This window comes from Bufo bufo, chromosome 1 (genome assembly GCF_905171765.1).
Source record: "Bufo bufo chromosome 1, aBufBuf1.1, whole genome shotgun sequence".
NCBI lineage: Eukaryota > Metazoa > Chordata > Amphibia > Anura > Bufonidae > Bufo > Bufo bufo.
Window position 1 is genome coordinate 246589494 of NC_053389.1, and position 17335 is coordinate 246606828.

Below are 17335 nucleotides of genomic sequence, written 5' to 3' on the forward strand. Positions count from 1 at the left end.
TAGGCGTCACACACGCCCTAGATATCAGTGCTGATTTGCTTCTCACTGGTCACAGCAAGCAGAGCTTGTATAATACAGAAACTGACTGTAACTGCAATTTGGATTTAATATAGGCGTCACACACGGCCTAGATATCAGTGCTGATTTGCGTCTCACTGGTCACAGCAAGCAGAGCTTGAATAATACAGATACTGACTGTAACTGCAATTTGGATTTAATATAGGCGTCACACACGGCCTAGATATCAGTGCTGATTTGCGTCTCACTGGTCACAGCAAGCAGAGCTTGTATAATACAGATACTGACTGTAACTGCAATTTGGATTTAATATAGGCGTCACACACGCCCTAGATATCAGTGCTGATTTGCTTCTCACTGGTCACAGCAAGCAGAGCTTGTATAATACAGAAACTGACTGTAACTGCAATTTGGATTTAATATAGGCGTCACACACGGCCTAGATATCAGTGCTGATTTGCGTCTCACTGGTCACAGCAAGCAGAGTTTGTATAATACAGAAACTGACTGTAACTGCAATTTGGATTTAATATAGGCGTCACACACCGCCTAGATATCAGTGCTGATTTGCTTCTCACTGGTCACAGCAAGCAGAGCTTGTATAATACAGAAACTGACTGTAACTGCAATTTGGATTAAATATAGGCGACACACGGCCTAGATATCAGTGCTGATTTGCTTCTCACTGGTCACAGCAAGCAGAGTTTGTATAATACAGAAACTGACTGTAACTGCAATTTGGATTTAATATAGGCGTCACACACGCCCTAGATATCAGTGCTGATTTGCGTCTCACCGGTCACAGCAAGCAGAGTTTGTATAATACAGAAACTGACTGTAACTGCAATTTGGATTAAATATAGGCGTCACACACGGCCTAGATATCAGTGCTGATTTGCTTCTTACTGGTCACAGCAAGCAGAGTTTGTATAATACAGAAACTGACTAACTGCAATTTGGATTAAATATAGGCGACACACACGGCCTAGATATCAGTGCTGATTTGCGTCTCACTGGTCACAGCAAGCAGAGCTTGTATAATACAGATACTGACTGTAACTGCAATTTGGATTTAATGTAGGCGTCACACACGGCCTAGATATCAGTGCTGATTTGCGTCTCACTGGTCACAGCAAGCAGAGTATGTATAATACAGAAACTGACTGTAACTGCAATTTGGATTAAATATAGGCCTCACACATGGCCTAGATATCAGTGCTGATTTGCGTCTTACTGGTCACAGCTAGAGATGGCCCGAATAGTTCCCGGCAAACATAGCTTGTTCGCGTTCGCCGCGGCGGGTGAACATATGCGATGTTCAGTCCGCCCCCTATACATCATCATTGAGTAAACTTTGACCTTGTACCTCACAGTCAGCAGACACATTCCAGCCAATCAGCAGCAGACCCTCCCTATCAGACCCTCCCACCTCCTGGACATCATCCATTTTAGATTCATTCGGAATCTGCATTCTCAGTGAGAGGAGGGACAGTGCTGCTGCTGATTCAATAGGGAAATCGTTAGCTAGGGCATTGTTCTGTGTCCACAGACTCATCTGCTGTAAGTACAGCGTCCTGACAGCACCCCAAAAAGCCCTTTTCAGGGCTGGTACATCAGTCTGCTTTTTTTTTATTTTTATATATATATATATATATATATATTGCAGTTGCCTGCCCATGTGTGAGAGGCCCACACAGACTGTATTGTGGCCACTGGCTAGTGGCTAGGCCTCCACTTATACTGTTACAGGGTGTCACTCACTCACAAATACCTCGCAGATAAAAAAAAATTATATTTAATATTTTTCTCTGATCTAATCCCAGTTGCAAGCCAGTGTGTGTCAGGCCCACACAGACTGTACTGTGCCCACTGCCCACCACTTATATAGGGTGGCACAGTACCTTGCACGCATAGTAACACTTATCTAATAAAAAATGACAGGCAGAGGCAGGCCACGCCGCAGGGGCCGTCGTGTTCATGGTGCTGTGATTTCCACTGGCCCTGGAATAATGCCCAGTGTTCAGAGGCCACGTACCCTGAACCCAAAAAATTCGAAGAAAATAGTTGACTGGCTTACACAGGACACCCAATCTTCAACAGCTTCCGCTAAGAACCTTGACGCACCATCCTCCTCCAGCTCAGCTTTGGTCACCTGCTCTCAAGTTACCACTCTCCCGCCCGCCGCCACCACCACCACTACCACCACAGCCACCACAGCCGCTTCACTTGATCCCTCAGAGGAGTTATTTACACATCAGTTGGATGAAATTAGTGATGCGCAACCATTATTGCCAGAGGATGGAGATAACAGGGATATGTCTCAGTCAGGCAGCATTACACACATGGACGTACAGTGTGATGATGATGATAATGTTGTACCCGCTGCTGCTTCCTTTGCTGAGGTGTCAGATATAAGTGAAGTGGTTGATGATGACGATGTGTCCGTGATTGCCACGTGGGTGCCTGCTCGAAGAGAAGAAGAAGAGGGGGAAAGTTCAGAAGGGGAGACAGAGAGAAGGAGGAGACGAGTTGGAAGCAGGGGGAGGTCGTGGCAAGGAGCTAGTGGCACAGTCAGACAGCATGTATCGGCACCCGGGGTCAGCCAGACAGCACGCCAATCAAACATGCTGTTGCCACCACCAGAGTGCCGTCATTGCAAAGCTCAGCAGTGTGGCATTTTTTTTGTGTGTCTGCCTCTGATAACAGCGATGCCATTTGCAACCTGTGCCAAAAGAAACTGAGTCGTGGGAAATCCAACACCCACCTAGGTACAACTGCTTTGCGAAGGCACATGATCGCACATCACAAATGCCTATGGGATCAACACATGATGACGAGTAGAAGCAGCACACAAGCTCAAAGCCACCATCCTCCTCCTGGTCCAGCATCTTCAGCCACGTCAACCACTGCTGTCCTCCTTTCCCCCTCTCAACCACCCGCCACTCCGCCTCTCACCTTTAGCAGTTCCATCTCATCTGCCCACAGTCAGGTGTCTGTAAAGGAAATTTTTGAGCGTAGGAAGCCAATGTCACAGAGTCACCCCCTTGCCCTGCGTCTGACAGCTGGCTTGACGGAACTCTTAGCCCGCCAGCTTTTACCATACCAGCTGGTGGAGTCTGAGGCCTTCAAAAAATTTGTCGCTATTGGGATACCACAGTGGAAGGTACCCGGATGAATTTTGTTTTCAAAAAAGGCAATCCCAAACCTCTACTCAGTGATTGAAAAGGAAGTCATGGCATCTCTGGCATACAGTGTTGGGGCAAGGGTCCATCTGACCACTGATACCTGGTCTGCAAAGCACGGTCAGGGCAGGTATATCACCTACACTGCGCATTGGGTCAACCTGCTGACGGCTGACAAGCATGGAATGCGTGTCTCTGCAGCGGAGTTGGTGACACCGCCACGACTTGCAGGCAGGCCTACTGCCACCTCCTCTAATCCTCCTACTCCATCCTCTTCCATAACCTCCTCGGCTGAGTCCTCTTCTGCTGCGGTGTCTGGCTGCACATCAACTGAATCCCCCCAGCTCCCCAGGGGCTATTTCACATCCTGGATACGACAGTGTCACGCTGTCTTGGGGTTGACTTGCCTGAAAGCAGAGAGCCACACCGGACCAGCACTCCTGTCCGCCCTGAACGTACAGGTGGATCAGTGGCTGACCCCGCACCAACTGGAGATCGGCAAAGTGGTGTGTGACAATGGAAGCAATTTGTTGGCGGCATTGAATTTGGGCAAGTTGTCACATGTGCCGTGCATGGCACATGTGTTGAATCATATCGTACAACGCTTTGTGTCTAAGTACCCAGGCTTACAGGACGTCCTCAAGCAGGCCAGGAAGGTGTGTGGCCATTTCAGGCGTTCCTACACGGCCATGGCGCACTTTTCAGACATTCAGCGCCGAAACAACATGCCAGTGAGGCGCTTGATTTGTGACAGCCCGACACGTTGGAATTCAACACTCCTAATGTTCGACCGCCTGCTCCAACAAGAAAAAGCCGTCAACGAGTATTTGTATGACCGGGGTGCTAGGACAGCCTCTGCAGAGCTGGGAATTTTTTTGCCACGTTACTGGACGCTCATGCGCAATGCCTGTAGGCTCATGCGTCCTTTTGAGGAGGTGACAAACCTAGTCAGTCGCACCGAAGGCACCATCAGCGACCTCATCCCATTTGTTTTCTTCCTGGAGCGTGCCCTGCGAAGAGTGCTGGATCAGGCTGTAGATGAGCGTGAAGAGAAGAGTTGTGGTCACCATCACCACCAGAAACAGCCTTGTCATCATCGCTTGACGGACCTGCGGCAACGCTGCAAGAGGAGTATGAGGAAGAGGAGTCAAAGGAGGAATGTGGCTTTGAGGAGGAGGAAGACCAACCACAGCAGACATGGTCAGGGTGCTCGTTGTTGTCACCTATCTGGGACCCGTGGTGTTGTACGTGGCTGGGTCGAAGAACAGACCGTCAATGACATCAGTGAGGACGAGGAACGGGAAATGAGTAGCTCGGCATCCAACCTTGTGCAAATGGGGTCTTTCATGCTGTCATGTCTGTTGAGGGACCCTCGTATAAAAAGGATGAAGGAGAACGACCTGTACTGGGTGGTTACGGTACTAGACCCCCGGTATAAGCAGAAAGTGGCGGAAATGTTACCAACTTACCGAAAGTCAGAAAGGATGCAGCAGTTCAAAACAAAACAAAAAAATATGCTATACACAGCTTATAAGGGGGATGTCACAGCACAACGGGAATCTAACAGGGGAAGAGGTGAAAGTAATCCTCCTCCTACCACGACCACGGCGGCAAGGACAGGACGCTTTACAGATGTGTTGTTGATGGAGGACATGCAGAGCTTTTTCAGTCCTACACATCGTCACAGCCCTTCGGGATCCAGCCTTAGAGAACGACTCGACTGACAGGTAGCAGACTACCTCGCCTTAACTGCAGATAGACACTCTGAGGAGCGATGAACCCCTTGACTACTGGGTGTGCAGGCTTGACCTGTGGCCTGAGCTATCCCAGTTTGCGATAGAACTTCTGGCCTGCCCCGCTTCAAGTGTCCTGTCAGAAAGGACCTTCAGTGCAGCAGGAGGCATTGTCACTGACAAAAGAAGTCGCCTCGGTCAAAAAAGTGTTGATTACCTCACCTTCATTAAGATGAATGAGGCATGGATCCCGAAGGGACTGAGAGTGGGGGATACGTTTGACTAACAAAAGGCCTGATGACAAGCCTTGGCCTCAAAATGGTCCCCACGCTGCTGTATTTAATGTCTGCATACTGGATGACTTTCGTGAATTCTCCGCCACCAACTAGGGTTCAAGCAGCAATGTTTTAGTCACCTTTCTGCCTTGAAAACATCAATTTTTCCGGCTGCTGCTACTACAGCGTCTGCAACAATAACATTATTTTTCAGGCATGTGTATATGCCTAATTTTTCTGGCCTCTGGTGCTGCACTGTGGCTGCAAAAACAAAACAAAAAGAAAATGCACATACAAGTGTCAATTCCCCTTCGTGATCGTTACCTTGTTGTGGTGAAGGGGCTTGCATATCACAATGAAGCGATCATCACCTCTATGAGTGTGTTGGCAATGTTGCCACACCCCAGATGATAAGGCCGTTGCTTCATTATGATCAGACCAAAAGTGATCGGCTGGATAATTTTTCATAGAAAAAAATAAAATAAAATTATTTTATTTTTTTAAGTTGTATGGGTGGGTTTTTAATACATAAAATAAAAAAATCTGAATAAAGTCTCTTAATAGTTTATTAGAAATAATGCAGACAATTTTAAAAATCATCCATCAATTCCAATACAAAGCAAGTACAATTGCACGGTTGAGTCTCTCTGTGGAACAGCACAATTTCACCACCAAGTGTGCCTCCATGCGGGACGTGCGTGCCATGTTGTGCTAAATCAAGTACTCAACTAACATAGCCAGCGGTGATGACGCTGTCATCAGCCTTACTATCTCACTTCTATGTCTCCTTGAAAAAACGCTTCAGGCGCTGATCGATGAGGATGTGGCAAGGGAGGAAGAGGAGGAGGAATAGTGATCATTCCCACGGTTATCAGACCAGTCGTCCACAGGTGACTCAGATGGTGAGTTCCTTTACCAACAGCGGCCAGGAACCCAACTGTCCAGCCAGGGCACATTTTTGGAGGATGAGGAGAATGATGATGAGGATCCCCGTTCACAGCAGGTTGGCACCCAAATCAGCTCACGGGCTTCACCGGAGCAGGGCTCCGGGGATACAGAGGACACAGATGATATACCTCCCACCAAGGACGGCTTGTCATTCCCTCTGGGCAGCCTGGCACACATGAGCGACTACATGCTGCACTTCCTGAGCAATGAGTTGCCCACATTCTAACCGGTGCTGATTACTCAGTGGCCACCCTACTGGATCCCCGCTACAAGGACAATGTGCCATCCTTACTTCCGTCACTGGAGCGTGAACAGAAGATGCGTGAGTACAAGCGTACGCTGGTAGAGGCACTACTGATGGCGTTCCCACCTGACAGCAGGGGCTCATTGAAAGCACGAGGAGGAGACGGATGAGGAGGAGGAAGTCGCCAACGCAGCAGGAGCACCGTCAGCACCTCAGAAGGGAAGGTTAGAATGGCCGAAATGTGGAAAAGCTTTGTCTGCACGCCACAATATACAGCACCACCATCTAATACGGACCATCTTAGCAGGAGGCAGCTTTTCAGCAGCATGGTGTCCACACGTCTGAATGTACTGACTGATGGGTCTGCCCCATTTAACTTCTGAGTCTCCAAATTGGGCACATGGGCTCAGCTTGCCCTTTACACCTTTGAGGTGGTGGCCTGCCCTGCGGCAAGTGTATTGTCCAAACGTATGTTTAGCATGGCAGGGGGGTGATCACAGACAGGCGCATTTGCCTGTCCACAGCCAACGTGGACAAGCTCATGTTCATTAAAATGAACCAGGCATGGATCCCACAGGACTTGTCTGTACCTTGGCCAGAGTAGAGAGGTATACTGGCCACACCCAGCAATTGATATATGTTTTGGGGCCTTTATAAACCAAAAAACTAAAAAATACGAAAATAAGAAAAATAAAAGTGGTGACCTCCTCCGCCTCTTCCACCTCAAATGCTGCATCCGCCTTTACTGCCACGTCCGACTCCGCCGTCTGCACTGCCATGTCCGCCTCTTCAGCCTGCACCGCCACGTCTGCCTCCTCCTCCACTTGGACATCCACCTCCAGGCTCAAGATTATTATGTCTTATATTGGCAAAATAGAGAAGTATACCGGACGCACCCAGCCATTGTTATACTCCAGTGCACTTTGTGCGTTCTCTTTTCCATCTCCTAATGTTTGGTGTTCATTAGTTACTAAACCCCCCACCAGTTACCATCCTCAGAGAAAGAATAAAGTACAGCATTATATAGATTGTTTAGGACCATAAGAAGAGTGATGGCACTGTCAGCAAGGTAACACTCATCTATGGTAAAAGACCTTACTGCCTGTGGTATGGGTATATTGCTTTGGTGCAGCTGTGTGGAGTAAACAGTGCTCTGGGGGTCTGTGCGAAGATATGAGGCCCCAACAAAGCTGATAGTGACCTGTCAGAGTATCATCATTGAGGAAGATTTACTACTGTTAATGTTCCAGTTCCCCCCCCCCCCCCACCTTAAAAAATAAAGTGTAGTACATGCTTTGTACTGCATTTATGAAGGGTCTTAGACACTTTAAGACACTTTTGTGTCTTGGAGAACAAGGGGGTATGCCTTATGGAAGGGATGTAGCTTAAATTTGACCTGTGCACCAAATCATGCGCCAACATTTTGTAAACAAAGTCAACATATAGGTGGTGTAAAGTGAGAGTAGATGGTCTATAGGTGCACCAGATGTATCGCCCAGCATCAGCCTCTGTGGTAAATCTGGTGCGGTGTATGTTTAGACTGTCTTACTATAGAGAGTATTGTGTATGTGTTAAACAATGGTTGTGTTCTGTGACATTCAAGTACATTACGCCACTTAGAGTCGACAGCATCTTCTACGCACACTGTGCAACAAGCATGGTTCATTGAAAAAGAAAAGTAAAATCATCTATCGGACTCTTGGTCTCTGACCATTTCTATAAAGGGGAACATCCCACTTGACCACCCTCTTTTGGCCCTCCTACATAGTATACAGGTAATGAATGGGCTACAATCAGCCAAGGAAGATGCGCAGTTGCAGATTATAATGCTCTCCATGGTTCTTTGTTGCTGATCCTTACACTCATTATGCAGTCCTTGTTCTTATGTCTGAATACATATATAACTCCCGTCATCTATAAAACAATTAGTATGTGTAATGAATGCACATACATAAACCTGCATTACTGGTTGTTCTTTGGAGAACATTTCGTTTCTGTATTTCGAAGGATTAAATTGCAAATGTATTGACAGTGGAAGCTCCCTGCTTGACGTATGCAACCTGTGCAATTGTACAGGGCGCATTACCCCAGTGCACTGAATGGGCGCCAGACTCCAGCCTAGCTACAGGTTCTGTTCCTCCAGCATTCCACACCTTCACCTTCCACTATTAGGAGTTGAACCCAAGGAGGCTGCAGCACAGAACTCCTATAGACAACCCCCAAACTTCCACAAAGCCCCCCCTGTTTAAAGTACAACAGCTGTCAGGAGAATTCAGTTGCTCGGACCTTGGAGGATGAGCTCAGGTGTCTTTGTCCTCCCTTCTCTCCTCTTTCCTTCCATCCTCTTCTACTAGCCCCCAGGTCCATACAACATCACATGGAGTCCTCTGAAGTTGTTCTAAACCTCGTCCTCCCCAGTAAGGTAAATGTACATGTATGTTTGTATGTGTGTTCATTTGATCACAATGGGAACACCACATGGCTACCAAAAGGATTATCTGAAGATGATAATATAGGACTCACTATGTAGCTTTTAGACTTGAATATAGCTGACTCCCTCCTACTCCCTGTTTATTGCCATGGATGCCATGTCTCCTTTTCTTATATTAGAATTGAAGCCTTCTGCCTAGCATGCCTGGCCTGCACTGCAGCTACACTCCGCCGCCACTCTTGCATGGCCTTCAAGAGTCAAGATTTAGGCAGCAGGAAAACCATTGGTTGGTACTTAAAGGGTTTGGCCCCTTTTTGGTTACTGTTCAGCAATGTGTTTGTAAGATGATTATATAGCACTTACTAATATAGCCTTGCCATTTTCTTTATTTCATAAGGTATGCCAGCTTTTTTACCAAGTCCTTTTTGCTGTCCATACAGAGGTCTTGTCCATAAAATAGCTGCTGAAGGAGGGTCATGTGACAAGGCAAATCATCTCCATGTGATGTCTCCTCCATAAACTCCACCTGCCATCTGTAATTCCACTCTACCTGCCATCTGCACTGTTGAGAGTTTAGTGCAGGTGCAGTGTGTTTGAATGTAGGAGACTAAGTGATGTGTCTGGTCACATGACCCTCCATCAGCAGCCATCTTATGGACAGGCCCTCTATGTGGACAGCTCCGATGATTTGCCTAAAAATGTGGCAAACAACACAGAATATCAACAAAGACTATACTGAAATACCGTATATGCCGGCGTATAAGACGACCCCCAACTTTTACACTGAAAATATAGAGTTTGGGATATACTCGCGGTATAAGACTACCCCTTTTTCAACACACACCAAAGAAAAATGTAAAAAGCATTAGATCTGATTTCAATATGGTAATTTTAATTCAAATAAGTATGACATGCTGTTTGCATGCCATCCCTGCATCCCACCACCATCCCTAGGTACCACCGCCATCCCATGGTATCACCACCATCCCTGCATCCCACCACCTTCCTTGTCCTCCCTCCATGCCTCCCAGACCCTAAACATGTGCCACCTATACCCTGAACATGTTTTTGTTATGTTATTCTTCATATTCACATTCACATATGCACTTATGCGCCGCCCTTAGATACGCCGCACGGAGATCTCGCACATGCGCAGGAGCGAGATTCGAGCGGCCGTGAGGATCCCGTGTATCCACGCTCGCCGCATGAAATCTCGCACATGCGTAGGAGCGAGATGTGAGCGGCCGTGAGGATCCCGTGTATCCACGCTCGCCGCATGAAATCTCGCACATGCGTAGGAGCGAGATGTGAGCGGCCGTGAGGATCCTGTGTATCCACGCTCGCCGCATGAAATCTCGCACATGCGTAGGAGCGAGATGCAAGCGGCCAGGAGGATGGCGGTACAAGGAGCATACAAGGTACAGAGCAGGGGGGAGGCATACAAGGTACAGAGCAGGGAACGGTATACAAGGTACAGCACAGGGGGGGCATATGCCGTGGGTTACATCGCAGCTCTCAGCTGCTGGGGATACAAGGCAATAGCCCGGGCTCTCTCTGTTGATAATTCGGGCGTCCCGGCACTGCAGCGCCCGCCATACCCGGCGTATAAGACGACCCCCCACTCTAGAAAATATTTTCTAGGGCTCAAAAGTCGTCTTATACACCGGTATATACGGTACACCTAAATTAGGTGTAACTGTTGCTCCACTATCTAAAATTGTCGGCATGGCGTGGGCGTGGAAGAGGACGGCCTGGTAGGCTTCTTACATTTAGAACTGGCCGCCAGCACAGGGCCTTTATTAAGACCGGTGTCTAAAACTGTGATCTTAATAAATGTGCCCCTATATTACTAAGTGCCATATAGTCATCTTACATACACATTGGTCACAAGTAGCCAAAAAGTGGCCAACCCCTTTAAGCTGGTGGAGCTGCCTAACGATTTGCACCAGGTTTATGACAACACATGCCTTTTTGATAATTTTGGTGAAATTGGCAGTTTTAACATTTTAATAAATGAATGCACCTTATAACACTACTGATAAACCACCGCCATTATCTTAATTCAAGGATGTGAGCACATTAGTACTGACTGTGCAGTAAATCCTATCATCTCTGCTCCATCCTATTTACCAGCACAGTATTAAACATGCACCCACTGGATATATGGCTTTATCGCTATGTAATATGTAATAGACCCTCATTAAAACCGCACCCAGTGGATATCTGGTTTTATCGCTAGGTAATATGTAATGGATCATCACTCCCAAGCAAGACCACCCGAACCAGAGATTATGAAAGAAATGCACAACACACTTAAATTGGGTTTTAAATGGAGAAAATTTATTTAAAATTAAATTACGGTATATTCTTTCAGTGCCTCAAATTTATTATCAGACCAATCACTATGAAAATGGCACACCCCCCACTCACGAAGAGACTCCCCCAGCATTCAGGAGAGGAAAACCCCCTGTGGAGGAAACCTCTAGGGAACCGTGGCTGGAGCGCTGCCCTTCCCTTGGGCTTAGAAAGGTAATGCCAACATAAAACAGCATATTTTATCAGAATTTGTACATTTACAATGCCACAAAATATAAATCCACTATAGATATGATGACATTACATAGTCATAAAGGTTAAAGGGTTTCTGTCACCCCACAAAACTCATTTTTTTTTTTTTTGGATAGTTATATTCCTTATAGCGCGATATAGGAGAATATAATAGTCTTACTTACTTTCATGCTGCCGATTCTTTAGAAAACGAAGTTTTATAATATGCAAATCAGGGCTCTACCAGCAAGTAGGGCGTCTACTTGCTGGTAGCCGCAGCAGAAATCCGCCCCCTCCTCTTGTTGATTGACAGGGCCAGCCGTGATCTCCTCCTCCGGCCGGCCCTGTCAGTATTTCAAAAATCGCGCGCCTCTGGTCATTCGGCGCAGGCGCTCTGAGATGAGGAGGCTCGTCTCCTCAGAACTCCCTCAGTGCGCCTGCGCTGATGACATCACCGAAAGAGAAGACGTCATCGGCGCAGGCGCACTGAGGGAGTGCTGAGGAGACAAACCTCCTCATCTCAGAGCGCCTGCGCCGAATGACCAGAGGCGTGCGATTTTTGAAATACTGACAGGGCCGGCCGGAGGAGGAGATCACGGCTGGCCCTGTCAATCAACAAGAGGAGGGGGCGGATTTCTGCTGCGGCTACCAGCAAGTAGACGCCCTACTTGCTGGTAGAGCCCTGATTTGCATATTATAAAACTTCGTTTTCTAAAGAATCGGCCGCATGAAAGTAAGTAAGACTATTATATTCTCCTATATCGCGCTATAAGGAATATAAGTAACCAAAAAAAAAAAAAAGAGTTTTGTGGGGTGACAGAAACCCTTTAAACAGTGAACAGATTAGTAAGCAGTTACACAGTGTTAAAGAAGGTAAGGCCAAAGCAGGCCCCCTGTGGGAGCCTCTTATGGAGATATTTGACCACTAAAGGGCTTACAAATAAAGGTGTAGCAGCTAGCATTGGATGTGAGGACAATCTGGCTGCAGCATCTGTCACCCCATTAATCGCTAGGCAAATAGTGCTGATTTGGCTTGCTAGGCAGATAGAGCTGATAGGGATGATCTGGTTCGCTAGGCAGATAGGGCCGATCTTGCTGGCTAGGTGGCTAGCGCTGATCTGGTTCGCTAGACAGATAGGGCTGATCAGGCTGGCTAGGCGGATAGGGCTGATCTGGTTGTCTAGGCAAATAGGACTGATCTGGCTGGCTAGGTGGATGGGGCTGATCTGACTGGCTAGGTGGATAGGGCTGATGTGGCTGGCTAGGCGGATAGGGCTGATCTGGTTGTCTAGGCGAATAGGACTGATCTGGCTGGCTAGGTGGATGGGGCTGATCTGACTGGCTAGGTGGATAGGGCTGATGTGGCTGGCTAGGCGGATAGGGCTGATCTGTCTCGCTAGGCGGATAGGGCTGATCTGGCTGGCTAGGCGGATAGGACTGATCTGGCTGGATAGGTGGATAGGGCTGGGCTGGCTCGCTAGGCAGATAGGGCTGATGTGGCTGGCTAGGCAAATAGGGCTGATCTGGCTGGCTAGGCGGATAGGGCTGATCTGCTCGCTAGACGGATAGGGCTGATCAGGCTGGCTAGGTGGATAGGGCTGATCTGGCTGGCTAGGCGGATAGGGCTTATCTGGTTGTCTAGGAAAATAGGACTGATCTGGCTGGCTAGGTGGATGGGGCTGATCTGGCTGGCTAGGTGGATAGGGCTGATGTGGCTGGCTAGGCAGATAGGGCTGATCTGGCTGGCTAGGCGGATAGGGCTGATGTGGCTTGCTAGGCAGATAGGGCTGATGTGGCTGGCTAGGCAGATAGGGCTGATCTGGCTGGCTAGGTGGATAGGGCTGATCTGGCTGGCTAGGTGGATAGGACTGATCTGGCTGGCTAAGTGGATAGGGCTGGGCTGGCTCGCTAGGCTGATAGGGCTGATCTGGCTCGCTAGGCAGATAGGACTGATGTGGCTGGCTAGGTGGATAGGGCTGATGTGGCTGGCTAGGTAGTTTTCCCCTTTCTCTCTTACAGATGATGAAGCTCCTTGTCTCCAGACACATCAAGCATGGTGCTGCATATGGCCGTGGGCCCTTCTGATATGGAATCTTCTTCCATGGGTTCTTTATGTCATAGACTTATGTATCTGACATCAGCACAGTTGCCATAGTAACTATAGGTGTTTAATGCCTCATTCACTTTCACTATGAAGTCACCCGCAGTGTGCTCAAGTATTAACCCTTTAATGACTGGCATTGTACTTTTCAACAGAAGCCTCTAAAATGTTCCGGACACTAGGCAGGCCCTTTATTATTATGGCTACGGATGAGCGAACTTCTGTTTTCAAGTTCGGCGTACAAGGTTCGGGTTATGTAAGAATTCTGTTATGGATTCCGCTACCATTGACCATAAGTTATGTTGTGTGATAGCGGAATCCATAACGGAATTCTTAGAACCTTGTATGCCAAACTTGAAGACACAAGTTCGCTCAACACTAATTATGGCATTTATAAGATGCTGTAACAAAAGAAAGTTGATCAGTGTATCTACAGATCTGAGATGTAATAAGCAAATGAACGCCCTAAAGGCATCTGTGTTGAAGCTGTTGTTGCAGATTCTTTTATGCAGTTTGTTCAAAATCCAGTCACATTATTATGGCTGCTTCCTATTTTTGACGCTGGCAGCGCGTAGCTCATAAAAAAGGGATGATTATTGGCTTTTAGGCCAAAGGTGGCTGTATTTCTGAAACTGCACAGTTTTGTTAACTGTTTGTATGCTGCTGTGTTGAAAGTGTATCGTAAGTGGACAAATGGTACATGGAAACTGCAGAGCATCACGTACCATTGATGTGAGAGGGCAACGTTGGCTACGAAGGAGGGCGCGGGCGGACCGACACACTACAAAGGAGCAGCTCATCGCCAAAATGAACCCTACTGTGTATGGGGCTCTAAGGGCGCATTCACACTACCATAGTGTTTTGCGGATCTGAAAAACTTGGATACCGTCTGTGTGCTTTCCGCATTTTGCGCACTGCACACGGCCTGCACTGTGATAGAACTACCCATTCTTTTCCGAGATTGCAGACAAGAATAGGACAAGCTCTTTCTTTTTTGCAGGGCCACGCAATGGAACTACGGATGCGGACAGCACACGGTGTGCTGACCGCATCTTTTGCAGACCCATTAAAATGAACGGATGCGGACCCATTTATACGGGTGTCTGATTGAGCCCTAAAGCAGATGAATGGTCACTGCCTTTCTGATAACAAAGCTGCATAAAAGGCTTCAGTTTTCGTGCCAATATAGAAATTGGACCTCCGCTGATTGGCAAAGGGTTGCCTTCTCCAATGAGTCAAGTTTTCTGCCTTTTGACTGGATGGACATTGGTGTGTCAGACGAGAAACCTCAAAGAACAAACACGCTGCAGCCATAACTGGAATAACACAAGCTGGTGGTGGCAGAGTTGGCCATGCATGTGGGTAAGAATTTATCCTTGCAGATCACGTACACCCATACAAGCTGATTGTCTTCCCTTGGGCAGATGGGATCTTCCAGCAAGGCAATGTGACATGTCACACAGCTAGAAATGTCTCACATTGCTTGGAAGAGACTTCCAAGTACTACCCTGGTCCCCAGAATTTCCCAGACTTGAGCTCAATTAAAGGGGTTGGCCACCATAAGTATAAAAAACAATAAAGTGCCCCAGACAATAACTAAAGCCAAGAGGAATTTGTATCATGACAGATATACTGTATATATATCATTTTTCTACTGCATTCGGCATAGCATGCTCCCATTAATGAGAGGCTGTGTGGGCGGAGCAGCTGCAAAGTGAAAGTAAAAATCCCAGCATGCATCACAGCAAAGCGTCTCCAGGGGAGCGGTCACATGACATCTCTGCCTACTTGTGATACCATAGTGACAACAGCACCTTAGGTGTCATTTCATCAGTGCTTTAGCATACCTCCCAACTTTAGAATAGAAGCATAGGCGTGCGCACGGGGTGTGACGGGTGTGCCTGGGCACACCCTAATAGTCACCTCCGTGCTCACTGCCCCCCGCTGATTCCCCTGTCTGTTATGCTGGCTGCCGCCGCCCGCCGCACTGTGATTTAATTTACAATACCTGGCTGTGGGCGGGCGGTGGCTAGTATTCACATAGGGGGTGGAGTCCTGGACCCAGCGGAGACAGAGAGGGAGCCATACGGTGCGTGCTGTGCGGCGCAGGGTGAGTTGACGTGACGTCACGCTGCATCTGTGTGTACCTAGCGCGCCTGCAAGTTGGTGAGGTGAGGTGGGGGTGGGGGTGAGGGCTGAGGGCATATAAAAAAAGAAGTATGTACCTTTGTAACCCCCTGTCCCACAGTGCTACTCCTCCTCTGTTGTCCCCTGTATTACCCTGATACCCCTCAGTTATATAATATATCTGACGGGTATCAGGGTATATTATACAGGGGGTAATATAACTAGGGGTATCAGGGTACATATGGGGTAATATAACTGAGGAGGGCTAGGCTACTATCAGACATTATACAGGGGTAATATAACTTATCTTACTCCTCACCCCTGTATTATGTCCCTGATAGCCCTCCTCAGTTATATTACCCCTGTATAATGTACCCTGATAGCCCTCAGTTATATAATATAACTGAGGGTTATCAGGTTAAATTATACAGGGCGGGGTAATATGACTAAGGGGTATCAGTGTATATTATTATACAGGGTAATATAACTAAGGGGTATCAGGGAACATTATTATACTGGGGTAACATGACTGAGGAGGGCTATCAGGGGACATTATACAGGGGTAATATAACTTATATCACCCCTGTATAATGTCCTTGATAGCCCTCCTCAGTTATATTACCCCTGTATAATGTACCCTGATACTCCTTGGTTATATTACCCCCTGTATAATTTACCCTGATACCCCTCAGTTATATTAGCCCCTGTATAATATCCCCTGATAGCCCTCCTCAGTCATATGTAATCCACAGGTCCGACATAACAGAGTGTCATCCACAGATGCCCCCATAACAGTGTGTCATCCACAGATGCCCCCATAACAGTGTGTCATCCACAGATGCCCCCATAACAGTGTGTCATCCACAGATGCCCCCATAACAGTGTGTCATCCACAGATGCCCCCATATGTGTGTCATCGACAGATGCCCCCATATGTGTGTCATCCACAGATGCCCCCATAACAGTGTGTCATCCACAGATGCCCCCATATGTGTGTCATCCACAGATGCCCCCATAACAGTGTGTCATCCACAGATGCCCCCATAACAGTGTGTCATCCACAGATGCCCCCATATGTGTGTCATCCACAGATGCCCCCATATGTGTGTCATCGACAGATGCCCCCATAACAGTGTGTCATCCACAGATGCCCCCATATGTATGTCATCCACAGATGCCCCCATAACAGTGTGTCATCCACAGATGCCCCCATAACAGTGTGTCATCCACAGATGCCCCCATAACAGTGTGTCATCCACAGATCCCCCATAACAGTGCACCTGCGCACTGAGGAGAGACTGAAAGCAGGGGAAGATCCGCGGAAGCAAGCAGAGGACGGCACAGCAGACGACTGAATAGCTTCTTTTGGAAGTAAATTATTTTATTATAGTGCTGAAACTGCTTTAAACTCTAAAGAAAAGTTTTGGAGAGTGTTTCTCTCTTTCTCTCAGGTCTGAAGCAATACCGAGGAAGAAAGGAAAACTCTTGAAAGCTTGTCTTTTAAGTATTAGGATAGTACAATAAAAACTCTCGTATTTTGTAATCTTATTTATATATACCTATTTTGCTTTTTTCAGTAGTATGATTAAGTGGTGAAAATTATTAGTGCCCCCCATTTTTGACTGTGATATATTATGTGCCACTCCTATATATTATTCCTAGTGTCGCCACTGCGCAGAGGCGGAGTCACGGCAACGCTAGGGTGAGGCCCGGCCTGTGTGTATGTATA